At 41.9% G+C, this 12,668-nt stretch overlaps 1 long non-coding RNA gene across 2 annotated transcripts in view; it reads left to right on the forward strand.

The window, feature by feature from the left end:
* LOC116447150 overlaps nucleotides 1-12,668 on the forward strand; it is an 84,960-nt gene that overhangs the window by 8,102 nt on the left and 64,190 nt on the right. For both annotated transcript variants that reach the window (XR_004241499.1, XR_004241500.1), the window contains exon 2: nucleotides 6,902-7,143. This is a non-coding gene — a long non-coding RNA (uncharacterized LOC116447150). The remainder of the gene's footprint in view (nucleotides 1-6,901; nucleotides 7,144-12,668) is intronic.

The raw sequence follows: 12,668 nt of genomic DNA on the forward strand, positions 1-12,668 counted from the left end.
TTGTCCTCTGAAGATAAACCGTCAGGCTGAGTCAGGCAGGGAATATTTCAAGGGGGAAGCGGCTGAAACAGAAGAGCTGCCAGTGATTTTATCTAATCTTCCTTTGAGAAGCCAGATTATGGCTGCCAGGTCTGCTACAAAAACCCGGTTGGAGTTTGCTCTTGGAAGAAACAGTAAGTCTGAGGGAGATGCAGCCGTGTGCTGCTGTGATGGACTACTGAGGCATAGGTCTGTTTTGTTTGAACGGGATATCCAGCTGTTTCAGGCTTCTTAGGATTTAGCCACGCAGGATTTTGCCACGGAGTGTGAGCAGAGCAGGCTGTGAAGTGAGGATTTTGGCAGGTTGCCGGGGCTGTGTTTGCAGCTGAGTTTCTGACCTGGTACTGCCTTTGCCCTGTCTGGTGTAGGGGAGGCTGAAATTAGTGTGGGTTGTATCATCTTTTGTTCCTTCTCCTGGGCACACACAGGCTCCAAGCACTGCTGATACAAGGGTTTTGAAAGCAAATGTCCCAGAGGCTGCGGGAGCTGGCAGGGAGCCGGCTGCCCTGTGGGCTGGAGAGTTGGGACTACCCAGCACAGCTCTGTCCCTGCACCAGCTGGGAATGTGCACTCCTGACACTGAATTCCTGGCCTCGGTTCAGTCACAGAATCAGGGTGTGGTGGTGGGGAGGAAGAGTCCACTTCTCACTGAGCTGTTGGTCTCCAGGGAGAGTGGTGTTCCCAGGAGGATCCCTGTCACCTGGCAGCAAGGAGAGCCAGGATGTGTCCTGACAGAAATCCCAACATTGTGCTTCTTCCATGCTGGCTGCCTCTTCTCTTCCTGTAGCCTGGAGTGTCACTGGAGCTCCCACTGTGGTGTTTGCAACTCAAAGGGTCTCAGGGTTGGATAAAAAGTGTAAAGAAATGAACACTTTTGTGCCCTGTGTCATATGTGCTCGGAATGATCTGCTGGCAGAAATTTAATTTGGTTTCCAGTAATTTGAGGTTATGGATAGGATTACATCTCCCAGTCAGAGAGACACATTAATCAAGAAATAGGCCTCTTAATCCTCCTTTCAATTTTAATGAAACACTATAAAAATGCCTTTCACCAGGGGATGTCAAGTATCAGTTGTGCTTTGATTAACATGCTTTTGTGACAGGTTTACTGTTGTACCATGTACCAAGTTATTCAGCAACCTAATTTAAGCTGTCTGTCAAGAGAAAACAAGTACAAAGAGAGCATTATTTTCTCATTGGACTTGCTATAACAGACTTCTGTATCTACAAACTTTTTTTTGAAATGCTGGTTATTCCACAGCCGTTGTGACATTTTTAACCTTCAGAATAAATGGGTAAAGGCTGGACGTGACACACATCACACTGTCCCCTGAATGGCAATTAGGAAGGAGATAAGAAATCGGAAATGTTTTTGCAGCTGATGTAAGTTAAGCACTTGCCTTTCTCACAGCAAAGCGGAGTTTGGATCAACTCTTCTGGAGTATAATGGGTGTAAATCTGGAGCAATTGAGAGGAGCTCTGGGCCCTGAATCTCTAATCCTCTCTTCTTCTTTCCTGTCCCCCTTCTGAAGTCAAAACACATTTTCAATGGAGGCTTTGTGGTTTGAGTTGCATTTGGCTTCTTATCTGCTCAGTTTTTTCTAATGTGGCTTGGTTATATTAGATATGAGCTTCCTTGTGGCTGGAAGCCAACACCTGGAATAGACAGACTATTCTCTCTCTCCCAGTTGCAGAAACCTGACATGGAGACGCCAAGCCTTTTCACAGGAGTTGGTTTATTTTTAGAGAGGGATGTTTTTGTTCTTGCCTCTTTAAAAATTGACCTCTTGAAACAGAATGTCTCCAGACCATCTGAACATAGAATGTAGCTGGAGACTGGAGTCTTCCATGCAAATGCAGCCTCTTCCAGCTAATATGGCACACAAGTCCACAAGCTGCACTCACCAAGCTGACACCTACCAAATTTTAACATCTCAGTTAACAGAGAGAAGTTTTCTGTGTGAGTGAGTGCAGTTGCACTCTTAAGCCATAGAACACGGACTAAAGGCTTCACTGTCCCCTCTCCTGTGTGTCAGCTGCTCTGTGGACAGAAGAAATTAATTACAAGATGGTCTTTCAATTTGAAACATTATAAATGAACTCTCAGTCTAATTCTGATGACTAAATGCTGCCAGGAGGCTGTGGCACCACATGCCTTGCTTGGCTTCCTGGAGGGAAGGGCTGGTGGAGTTGCAGCATCTGGAAGCGAGGGAGTCAGCGGGCTGGGAGGTGTGGCAGAGGTGGCAGTCCTTTCTGAACTGGCCTGGTTTTCACTGCTGACCAGCCAGCAAGGGTTTTGAAGGAAGAAAGGCTGTGGCGTGTTCTTGCCTTGTCAGGTTCCTCATGGCACCAAGACCTGACCCAACCTCTAACTCCTTCTGCTACTCTGCCAGGGTGCTCTATACATGTGGTGACCTGGGAGTGTGCTCAGGAGCCATTTGTAACATCTCAATGACCATATTAACACCTCTAATTGTAAATGACAGGGCAATTAGTCTCAGCATAGCAGTTTGAACAATTATGTTTGGCCTACTAAAGTGACAGAATATTCATTAATGCAATAAGAAAAAAAAAAGCTCTTCTCAGGATTTGCTCCTCTCTGAGGAGAGTAGCCTGGCTGTTTGTCTGCTTTAAGCCTCTTTAAAAAATGCAAGTTTGTTTGCAATTCTTGCCAAAAATTCTCAGCTGTCAAACCTGTTTATTCCATGAAACACACTGAGGGCAAGTGTGTGTCTATTCTGCCTCTGACTTGATTCACAGGGAAGACATTTAAGAGAGAGAAAAGTGCCTCAATCTCTATTTTCCACAAGGCCAAAGAGTCTTGGGGCCTTTTAGCTGAATCCCAAGCTATGGTGATGGAATCTGCTGAGAGAACCAGGGTGCACGTGTTTAGGGTCAGAAACTGTGATGGAGGTTGTGCCAGGTCTGAAAGCTTCTCAGTGTTTATGCTGCTTTGCACTTGAGGTCTCATCTAAAAACAGAACTGTTTGTCTGGAGGAGACTGCGTTTCAGCAGAGCCAATCCTGGGTTTGAAGGCCTTGCTGCCTTCAACAAGACAGCCAAAACCTGAGGCAGCAGAGAATATGAGGGGACTTGGACTGATGATGTGCTACATTTCTGGTTCTCTCCATTAGATTTCACTGCTATTAGGCAAGTAAAAGCACATGTGGTTTGATTTTGGCCATGAGACTGTTTTTCCCTGCAATGAACCTGCAAAATAGTGGATCAGTCACTTCAGTCACTTGCAAGAATTCTGTTTAAAACCCTGAAAATGGTTACTTTAGCACACTGGTTTGGTTACCTGCTCACTTTCTGTCTCTTTCCCGGCTGACCTGGAACAAGCAGTAATTTTCAAGGAGTGTTTCACCTGATATTACCATCACAGATCTGAGGGATCCTTGGATTGGGGCTTTGTTCAAGACATTGCTGTGGGATTTTGGGTGAAGGGCAGCCCTAAAGGCAGACTAATTTTCCCAACAACCTTTGTGAGGTATTGCTCTCAAAGAACATGCATGATGAAGCTGGGAATTCTTTAAACAAACTTTGTTTAATGTCTTAACCGATGAGCGTCCTGGTCCCTTGCATAAGGTGGCACTGGTTTGGGTTTTTTTATTGGTTTTTCTTTTTGATAGATCCATCTGAAATCTGACTGGTGAGGTTGTCATTGTTTCAAAAATAGCTTTACTCCTAAGTGAAAGCTGTCGTTGCAGATGTGTTTTAGTTCAGTGGAAACATCAGGGCTGTGTTTGGGACTGCAGGATCATGACATCTTTTTAAGCACAGTGGGAGACAGATGGGTGAGCTGCCAGCTTGATGCAAGAACAATAAGAACAAATGAGCTTTTTAAAAATAGAACAATTGCATTTGGAAAGAGGATTGGAGGGGGGTGAAGCTGAGAGGGAAATAATTCTCTCATGATTCTATCCTGGTTTTTATATTAAACAAAACATGTTGCAACATTGTCTTCGTTAGCAATGGAGTGACAAACTGGAGCACTTCCAAATTGGCTGGCTCCAAACTGCTTTCATATTGACCTGAAATGTCAGCTGCTATTATGTTCTGCTGACCACTGATTGCTTCCAGAGTAGCATTTTCTCCTGTGAAATGAAAGAAGTTCCATCTCAGTGATCTCAGTGTCTCCTGGTGTTTGTGAAGTATGATAGTCATGGGAAATGATAGTGCCTTTATTTCAAACCACTTCTCAGTTTGAATGAAATGAATTGTTAATATTGAAGTTATTTACACAGTGAGAGCGAGTTTTGTGCAAGAATGTCTTGCTCATCTAAAAGATCCTTCATTTCACCTTCTTGGAGTCAGAAAACCAAGGTGATAAGTGCCTGTAATTTGTTTCCCTCCCTTCACACACAGGTACACAGAGTTGGGCTTGTACATAGCAATGCTGATATCCTGCTCTGCAGGTAAACTTTTAAATTTTCCTGTGGAACTATGTAAAAAACTATAATTATGGAGAAATGGTACTTTTGGTGGCAGTAGTTGAAGTTCTGTGATCAGGTATCACATGATACAATGGAAACTGTGCTTTATTTTTTTAATCCTATTTACAAGACAGGAGAGCGTTCAGATAATTTTTATTTCACATAATGCTGGCTTAAAATTATATTGAAACATCATAAAGACCTCTTGGTCTTTAATTCCCAGGGAAATGAACTATGTGATCTGCAAGGTCTTTTCAGTATTTCTCTTTAAAAACCTGTGTAATATCACTTATTCACATTCCTACACTCTACTTTTCGGTAGTTACCACTTGAAAAAGTGATATCTTCCAAGTAGAAGTGCAGGAAACAGATGGGTTTTTTTGGGTTTTTTTTTCGGAAAAGATGAACAGGTCTGTTATCTGCTAAAGTCCAGAATGAAATACACTGGACACATAACCCTACTGGATCTATTCTTGTAAAGCAACAGCAAGTAAAAAACCTGTAAAATGTAAGAAAACTACATGCATCCATGTCAACCTTTGGGCTTTCCCAATATCTCAGTGGTAGGGTGGATAGAGTCCTCAGAGATGGCCTTTGGCCACGTCCAGTATCTATTCCTGTATCATTTTCCTTCTTCTTGTTAAGGTCCTACTCTATACTTGTATTTACCTCATTTGTGAAAGAACTAGAAACAACGAATTTTCTAAGAGGAAGAAGAGGAGCATAAAGGAGAATGGACATGACTTCATAAGAGGTTTGTGTGTCAAGAATATGTGATTTTGGCTACTATTTTGCACAGTGAAGTCTCTGACAGTTTTGTCCATTTAGACCCATTCTCTCTTTCTCTATCAGATTAAAATTAAGCTAAAATTAAGCTCAACTTGAGGAAGAACCAAGAGCTTTTATGAGGATATTGTTTTCTGTTTTTATTTTTCAGAGAGCTGTCTCCATTCTCTCTGATCAGTTACTAAGAAGAAAATAAAATCTGCAACATTTCTATCCATTCCTAGTGGAATGCTGAAGTATCCCAAATAAAGTAAAAACAACTTCTTGCTGAAGCAGTAGATGTAGAGTTGAGTGTTGGCAGGACCAGAAAAAAGTGTTTCATAGTGCTGTGCTTGATATTTCTGAACACTGAGTGGAGTTCAGGTAATTAAAAGAGGAAATCCATAATGTGAAACACAAAAGCAAACAGTTACCTGTGTGGAGAACAAAAACAATTACTCCACCACAAGGAGGTTTCATCAGAAGCACAGACATTGACAGGATCTTGTGACAGGGACACCCAAACAACAGCTCAGGACGTTTTACTTGCATACAACGAGTTATGGGACTTGATTAATGGCAGGTTCAGATTGCCCTCTTCAGGGCTGGGGGTCAATCTGTACAACATCCCATGAGGAAGTTCTTCCTAACGAAAACAAACTGTCCCTAGTACCAGCCAGGCAACCTCCCTGGTCTTGTGGGGAGTCTGGGAGCTTGCTCTGTGCTTGCAAAGTGAAAGGTTTGGGTTGGGAATTGTTTGCAACGTTACCTTGGGGGCCTGCTGTGATACCAGCCACAGCCCTCATCTTCAAGCTGTTTGGGATAGTCAGGGAAAAGGGAGAATTTTTTCTTCATTTTTTCGCTTAATTTTTCCCTGACAGTAGGATGAAGGTGCACCTTTGTTTGTGCTCATACTGGTCTGGGATTAGAAACAGTGTTTGAGAGGTTTTATATTTTTGGTGGTTTTTTAATTTCAAATTGCTTTAAATGAACAAAATGGGTTCAGAGCTTCTTGTCACTTGCCAAGCTAAGATGGCAGAGAAGGCTTGGATATTTTTCACCCCTCTGCTGAGAAGAAATCTGGTTCAGAGAGCTGCTGCTTTTATTATTGCAAAAATGCATGGAGAGAGCAAACAGAAAGGCACTGGGGACTGGATCTGGGAGATGCTGTGCTCCTGCAGGGGAAGGGATCGCGGAGGAGTAGCTGCAGCACAGCTGAGAACAATGGTGAGGTGAGTTGCTTCCTGAGATGAAGGGGCTTCTGATGAATGAAGCCATGACTAACTGCTGGTCTTTGGAGAAGGAGATTGGAGCTTCCAAAGCATCCCAGAATAGCTTTGTTTAGAAAACTTGCAAATAATTGAAATATTAGCAGCGCGATTGAGTCATAAGGAGATGAAACAGTTTTACAGCTGCTGCGATGATCCCTGTGAATCTGCAGGGGTTGTCCGTTGGGAATTTCATCCCTAACAGTAGAAATAGCAGCTCTTATTATGAGTCAGGGCTCATGCTTAGCAGAAGGCAATTAGGGCATTGCTAGGTTCAGTAAATGTGAGTCAGTGCAGCAGCAGGAGTAGACCACAGGAGTAGACCTCCTTTGCTGGAGCCCACCCCGTTTTTCTCCAGTCTGGTCCCTTACAAGCTCTTTCCTTTTCAAGCAGACTGAAGTCCTCCAGAGAACTCCAAAACAAATGGCTGTCCTGAAGCTCTTTTCAGTGGGTAGCTGCCCAGCTGCCTTTACTGACGCTCTCTGAAATGTCTGCCCAGCAAACCAGGCGTGAAGGGCACCGGAGGAGCGATCCTTATCTTCTGGGAACAACGGAGCTCTGCACAGCAAGGCAAGGCTTTGGAGATGGATTTCTGCTCCCTCCTTGGTTCAGGATACTGGCCCCTGGGAATACAGGTGAACAGATTCCCCAGGGTGGGTCTGTCCCATCCTGGGTTTTACCACAATTTACAGAGCTAGAAGGAATTTTGTTGGATCCCCTTGTTAAAACATTAGCTGCGCTTCACTGAAAAGTCTAATGCTTTAAATTCTGCTGCAATGGCCTCCCAACCCCTGCAACTGTAGGGTGGAAAATTCTGGCCACATAGAGGATCTGTGAAAAGAAACGTCTCTTTTTGTATGATACCCTGTTAGCCTTAATAACAGTTTTCTCCCTGTAAGTGCAGTAAAGTATGGAAATATTGCTGTGCTACATGGTACAATTTTCTGACTGTGATTTTCTCTGATAAAAGCCTTCAGAGAGTGCATTTTTCTTCCCACTTATCTGCCATCAAAAGGCAGCAAATACATGAAAAATTCAGCTGTCACTCTAAACAAAATATACAATTACTCTGGGTTGATGTTTTAGGCAGAAATAATTTCCATAGAAAAAACCCCTGCAGCTATTTTCTAAAGGCTGTGGTGTTTGTTTCTGGCTCTTTGCATTACTCATGTATCACCTGTTTTGGACATTTGAATGCAAAGATGAGATATCACAAGTTAAAACTTAGAACTTGCCAAATTAAATATTTGCTGGGCTGAGCCCTCAGTTCATTACTTGACTGCTGTTTTGCACCAGAGAATGAAAAATCTTTTCTAACATGCCAAAGGTGGTTATTTTAGGAAGCTGACGAAGAGGGCAGATGTTATTCAAGTGGTTGGATAAGAAAAGGAAATAGTACATGTTAAGCCTTCTGGAACAACCAGGTAGATGAAAGAAAGTGGAAATGTTCCTGAAATATGCTGATTTGTTTGAACAAATCTAAGCAGAAAATAAGAGATGGAAATTTGACACTTCATCTTTCACAACTTGAAATGTTAAATTAAGGCTGCTTATGTCTCATATTGCTCGGAATAAATTACTTTTTGGGGCATCTCTGAGCTTTGAAAGCACCCAAAACCCAAAACAATGTTCCTGTGGTTCAGTTTCACTTGCTTAGTTTTTTTTGGCACACAGCTTATACTAGAGATCAAGAACCTTCTTGTAACAGTATTTAAAAGCTGAGATGGAAATTTTTCTTATCTTGTTTCTAGGCTGAACCTAAAAATAATAGTAAAAATCAACTTATCTTGGTAAAACAAACAAAACTTTTTCTTTTTGACTCAAACTGAAAGATCATTGGAACAGGCTATCCAGGGAAGTGGTGGAATCACCATCCCAGCAAGTGTTCAAAAAATATGTGGATGTGGCCCTTTGAGGATATGGTTTAGAGGTGAACATGGTGGTTCTGGGTAAACTGGACTCAATGATTTTAGAGGTCATTTCCAACCTTAATGATTCTATGATCTCTTTTCTTTTGGAAGTCACTTAGGCTTTATTCCTCTGTCACCCCAGCTTAAAAAAATTATACTTCATCTGTGTCATTCTGAAATGCCAACTCAAAACAGCTTAAAACTTCTGAAAATATTTTAGCACTTCTAAACTAGAAGCGTTGAGTTTGGAAGAGAAATCTCCCCTCCTGCTTAAGGCAGAAATACCCAAACCCTTTGAAAACATGAAGAAAAAACTATTCTGATACTTTTCGTGTCACAGAATCACAGAATCATTTAGGTTGGAAGGGACCTCTGGAGATGACCCATTCCATCCTCCGTGCTCAAGCAGGGTCAGCTGAAGCAGGCTGCCCACGTCCAGTTGGGTTTTGATGTTTCCACAAATAGAGATGTCTTCTCGTTTTCTCCTGAAACTTGAATGTTAATGCATTAGTAGTTTTTGTCTCTTCCCAAATTCCATCTCTGCAAGTTTAGAACTATTCAAATAGAATACAAAACCCCCCTCCCATCTCACCTTTTTTTTTCTGGGAGACATTTCCCAGAAAATACTGCCATTTGCTCCAGTCTGGGTTTTGTTATTGTTGGTTACACATGTGTCGTTCTCTGGAGAGCACTGCAGCATCTTCCAGGTTCATACAAGGAAGTCTGGTTCACTCTCCTTGTGGAAATTTTCATATTATAATCAAACTTGGCTTTTGTTCAGAGGGTCTCTGCAGTGGGGACTCAAATGTGCTGGTGAGGTCATGTCACCAGCTAAAGGCCCTGCAATGAAAAATAGTCCAGAATGCAGATACATGGCCCTCAGTTAAATTATGTTAATACAGTTTGAGAAAATAAGTATTTAGCATTTCATGCTGTGTGAAGATATCATTCCGTAGTGGCAGAAAAAGTCATTGACCTTCTCATGCAAGAAGCTTTGCTGGTTATTGTGACCTGAGCCAGCCCTTCTCCCCATGCTGCCATGGGTCTGTTGTGCCAGACTCTCCCTGCTGGAAGGTTCATGGGTTTTAGTTCGTGTCACACTCAGGTCTAAGCTGGAGAACCTCATCAGTGTTTCCTGGTCGAGTCACCAATGCCTATTCCTAGGGACAGACCATTTGCCTGCCTCTCCCCTCAGCATGTTGGAGCTAATTCCAGGCTTAAAGAAGTGCAGTGCATAGCAGGACTCAGCCCACAGAAGCAGGATTTTAAGCAGAAAAATAGAACAAGCCTCTTGGTGAGGCTTAGTTAAGTCAGCTGCTCTGCTGTTCATATTTATCCAGCAGTGGTGCTCAGCTCTACAACTAAAATAATCTAACACACTTGCATAAAGGTCAGGCAGCAGATGCTGCCACTAGACCTGACAGATTCACTGATAAGCTTCACTGCAAGGCAAAGCACTTCAGAAGAAAATGAAGTATCAACTTTTAGTATTTCCAACCACACATGTACATTCACAAATATGTGTCTTAGGAGAGAGCTTATTCTTAATTTTCAAGTAAGAATATGCACTACTAAGGGTCAAACTTTTGAAAACCATGCCACACACAATAAATAAAATGGATATTTCAAATAAGATATGTGACATATCTGATGAACAATTCTTTAACTACAGTCAAGTGTTTGTGTAGTTAATGGCAAATGTGTTCTGAAGAATGAATGGATGTTTCATTAATATACAGAACATCTTTGCATAGTAATAATGGAAGAAAAATCAAATTATTCCAGAGTCTGACTAGGCATTGAGTGGAGTTATATGAGAATGTAAATTGGGAAGACAAAGGGCCATGTCTCTGTATTCTCCCAATCTTTAATAGGTAATGAATTGTTTAGAAAATTTAGCTAAGGGAAAGCTTTTGAGTAGGAGCCTGACAGTCCGTCAGGGTATTCTTAGAGGTTATCTCTGCAAGGCAGGTGGATGAGGAAAGAGACAAGCTTAACCCTGTAAAAATAATTATGATATATTATTAGCAACTAATGGCAGTCTAATGGAGTCTTTTCAGCAAAGACACCACTGGCTCCAATTTCTCTTTGTCATCTGCATAAAAAAGCAAGTCTTAATGAAACCTGTATTCTGGTAATTTCTCAAACTCGGTGAAATTAGCAGAAATTAGCAGTGAAATCAGCAGGAAACTTTCTGCACTGGAAACTTCTCATGGCTCAGCAAACTTCCACACTACTGTTAATGGGAACACCCCACCAGGGCAGCAAGGTTCAACACTGAAATCAGCATTAGAAATCTGTTCAGACCACATGATCTGTTAGATCAAGAGTGTACCTGGGCTTTTGCCTTTCTTACCTAAATTTTTCCTTTCTGACTTTTTTTTTTACATTAAACAAACTGGCATGACCTTATGGTGGTTTACATATCAGAACCTGTGGATCATTTTTATGCCTTCAAAAGGCATAAAAAGTGCCGGTAATAATTGTGACTCTACAGGCTTTGTGAAAATGGACAGCTGGATTGAGGCTAGAGACCCTACACATAGCCCCATAAAAGCAACAGGGGGAAGCAAAAAAATTAAAATCCCTGTAAAAATGGAATTTGAGAGACTGAGAGACTTTAATCAGCAAACAAAACACTGGATGCATGAAGTCTCACTCCACAGTCCATTGCCTAAAAAGACTTGGGTAATGTTTGGAGAAGGGAAAAAGGAGAAGGAGAAGAGGACAAGGATGACATTAGCAAAAAGCAGGGCACATTACATAGTCAATAAGTAATTGCTGCAATTGGAGCTCATCATCTGCTTAGCACTTAATGTCTTGGCCTTTTCAGAGTGAATTTTATTAATACTAATGTCTGAAGAAAACAGTGCAGTCATTATCTCTGTTGATTCTTGTGATGTTCAAAAGTGAAGCTCATCTCCCCTTGCTTTTGATTACTTGACTCTACCAAATTCTTCATGCTGCCAAGGGCTCTCAGACACTTAAAACGTGCCCCCAGGGTCTCTGAGGAGAAGGAGTGTCAGCACTGCTCCCCTACAAACACGTACCAACTCCTCCCAGTCACATTCTTTTCCCTCAGATGTTTGGAAATGGAACAAAAAAAGCCAGAAGTCATCACTTTCCCGGGGGTCGAGGTGGGACCAACCAGCCTGTAGCTTTCTCCAGCAGACCTCTCAGAGGTGATGCTGAAATGCCTCACTGGAGAAGGATGGTTTTTGTTCATACCCTGTTCTTTAGAAACCAGAGCGTGAATTTCTTGTATGAATTCTGTCAATCTTTTGCTTTTATTTCTCTTCTGTTTCCTTCCATCAGTTTCCCCAGTTAAGAGTAACTATCTGAGGTGCTCAAGGCCCTTGCAGCAAGAGCAGAAATGTTTGCAGTCCTTCAGAAAGATGTTTTCTGTGGATTTTCTCTGAAATTGCTGGTCAAAAATAATTTGTGTGCTCTAAAAGTGAGGGTAAAGCACAGGCCTTGGAATGAAAGTGTTGCAAGGACCTTATTCTGTGTCTTTCTCAAGCACTGATTTCTTGAGGAAGAGAGATCATCAACAAGAGAACAAAACAAACTTTCACATGCTGGGGTGGGCCCATTAGAGGAATGCAGGCTCATTAGTCCTGCTAAACATGATACTGCGTGTGAAGTCAAAAAAGCAGAGTGAGGTCTGGAAAACTTGGCAGGAAATCAGCCAAGATCCATTATATTCTCTTTCACATGGCTGAGTAGTGGTGGCACTAATTGATGGCTGGGCCCTCATTCTGCTGACTAACATGGGGCCATTTTAATTTCACCTGATTATGTTGCCCTGCTGTAAGAAGTCTGACAAAAACAAGGTTTGTGGAGACTCCTACCAATGAATCTTTGGCTGCCCAAAATCTCTCTTGGCAGCTAGAAGGTTTCTTTTAATAAGTGTACTGACCCATTTTTCATTTCTAAACATCCCAGATAAATTTGCTATATTACTGCTGCATTTCAGTTAAAGCTGACCAGGTTTCTGTAGCTTATCAATCTGTATTTACTATGTTTGTGAAATTTAATATTAAATATTAAAATGGAAGCATTAAAAAGGTTGCAATTCCTACCGACCCCCACAAAAAAATGACTTGAGCAAGACTGGCCACCTGAGGGTTGCTGAAGAGTGGGAGTAGATGAAATAAGTGCTGCTGTAGGAAAAGACCATACAATAGTGGAATTGTTTTGGGATAACTTTTTGTCACACACTGGGATAAGAACTGTGATTCTTTGCTGCT

Source organism: Corvus moneduloides, chromosome 8 (genome assembly GCF_009650955.1).
Source record: "Corvus moneduloides isolate bCorMon1 chromosome 8, bCorMon1.pri, whole genome shotgun sequence".
Taxonomy (NCBI): Eukaryota; Metazoa; Chordata; class Aves; order Passeriformes; family Corvidae; genus Corvus; species Corvus moneduloides.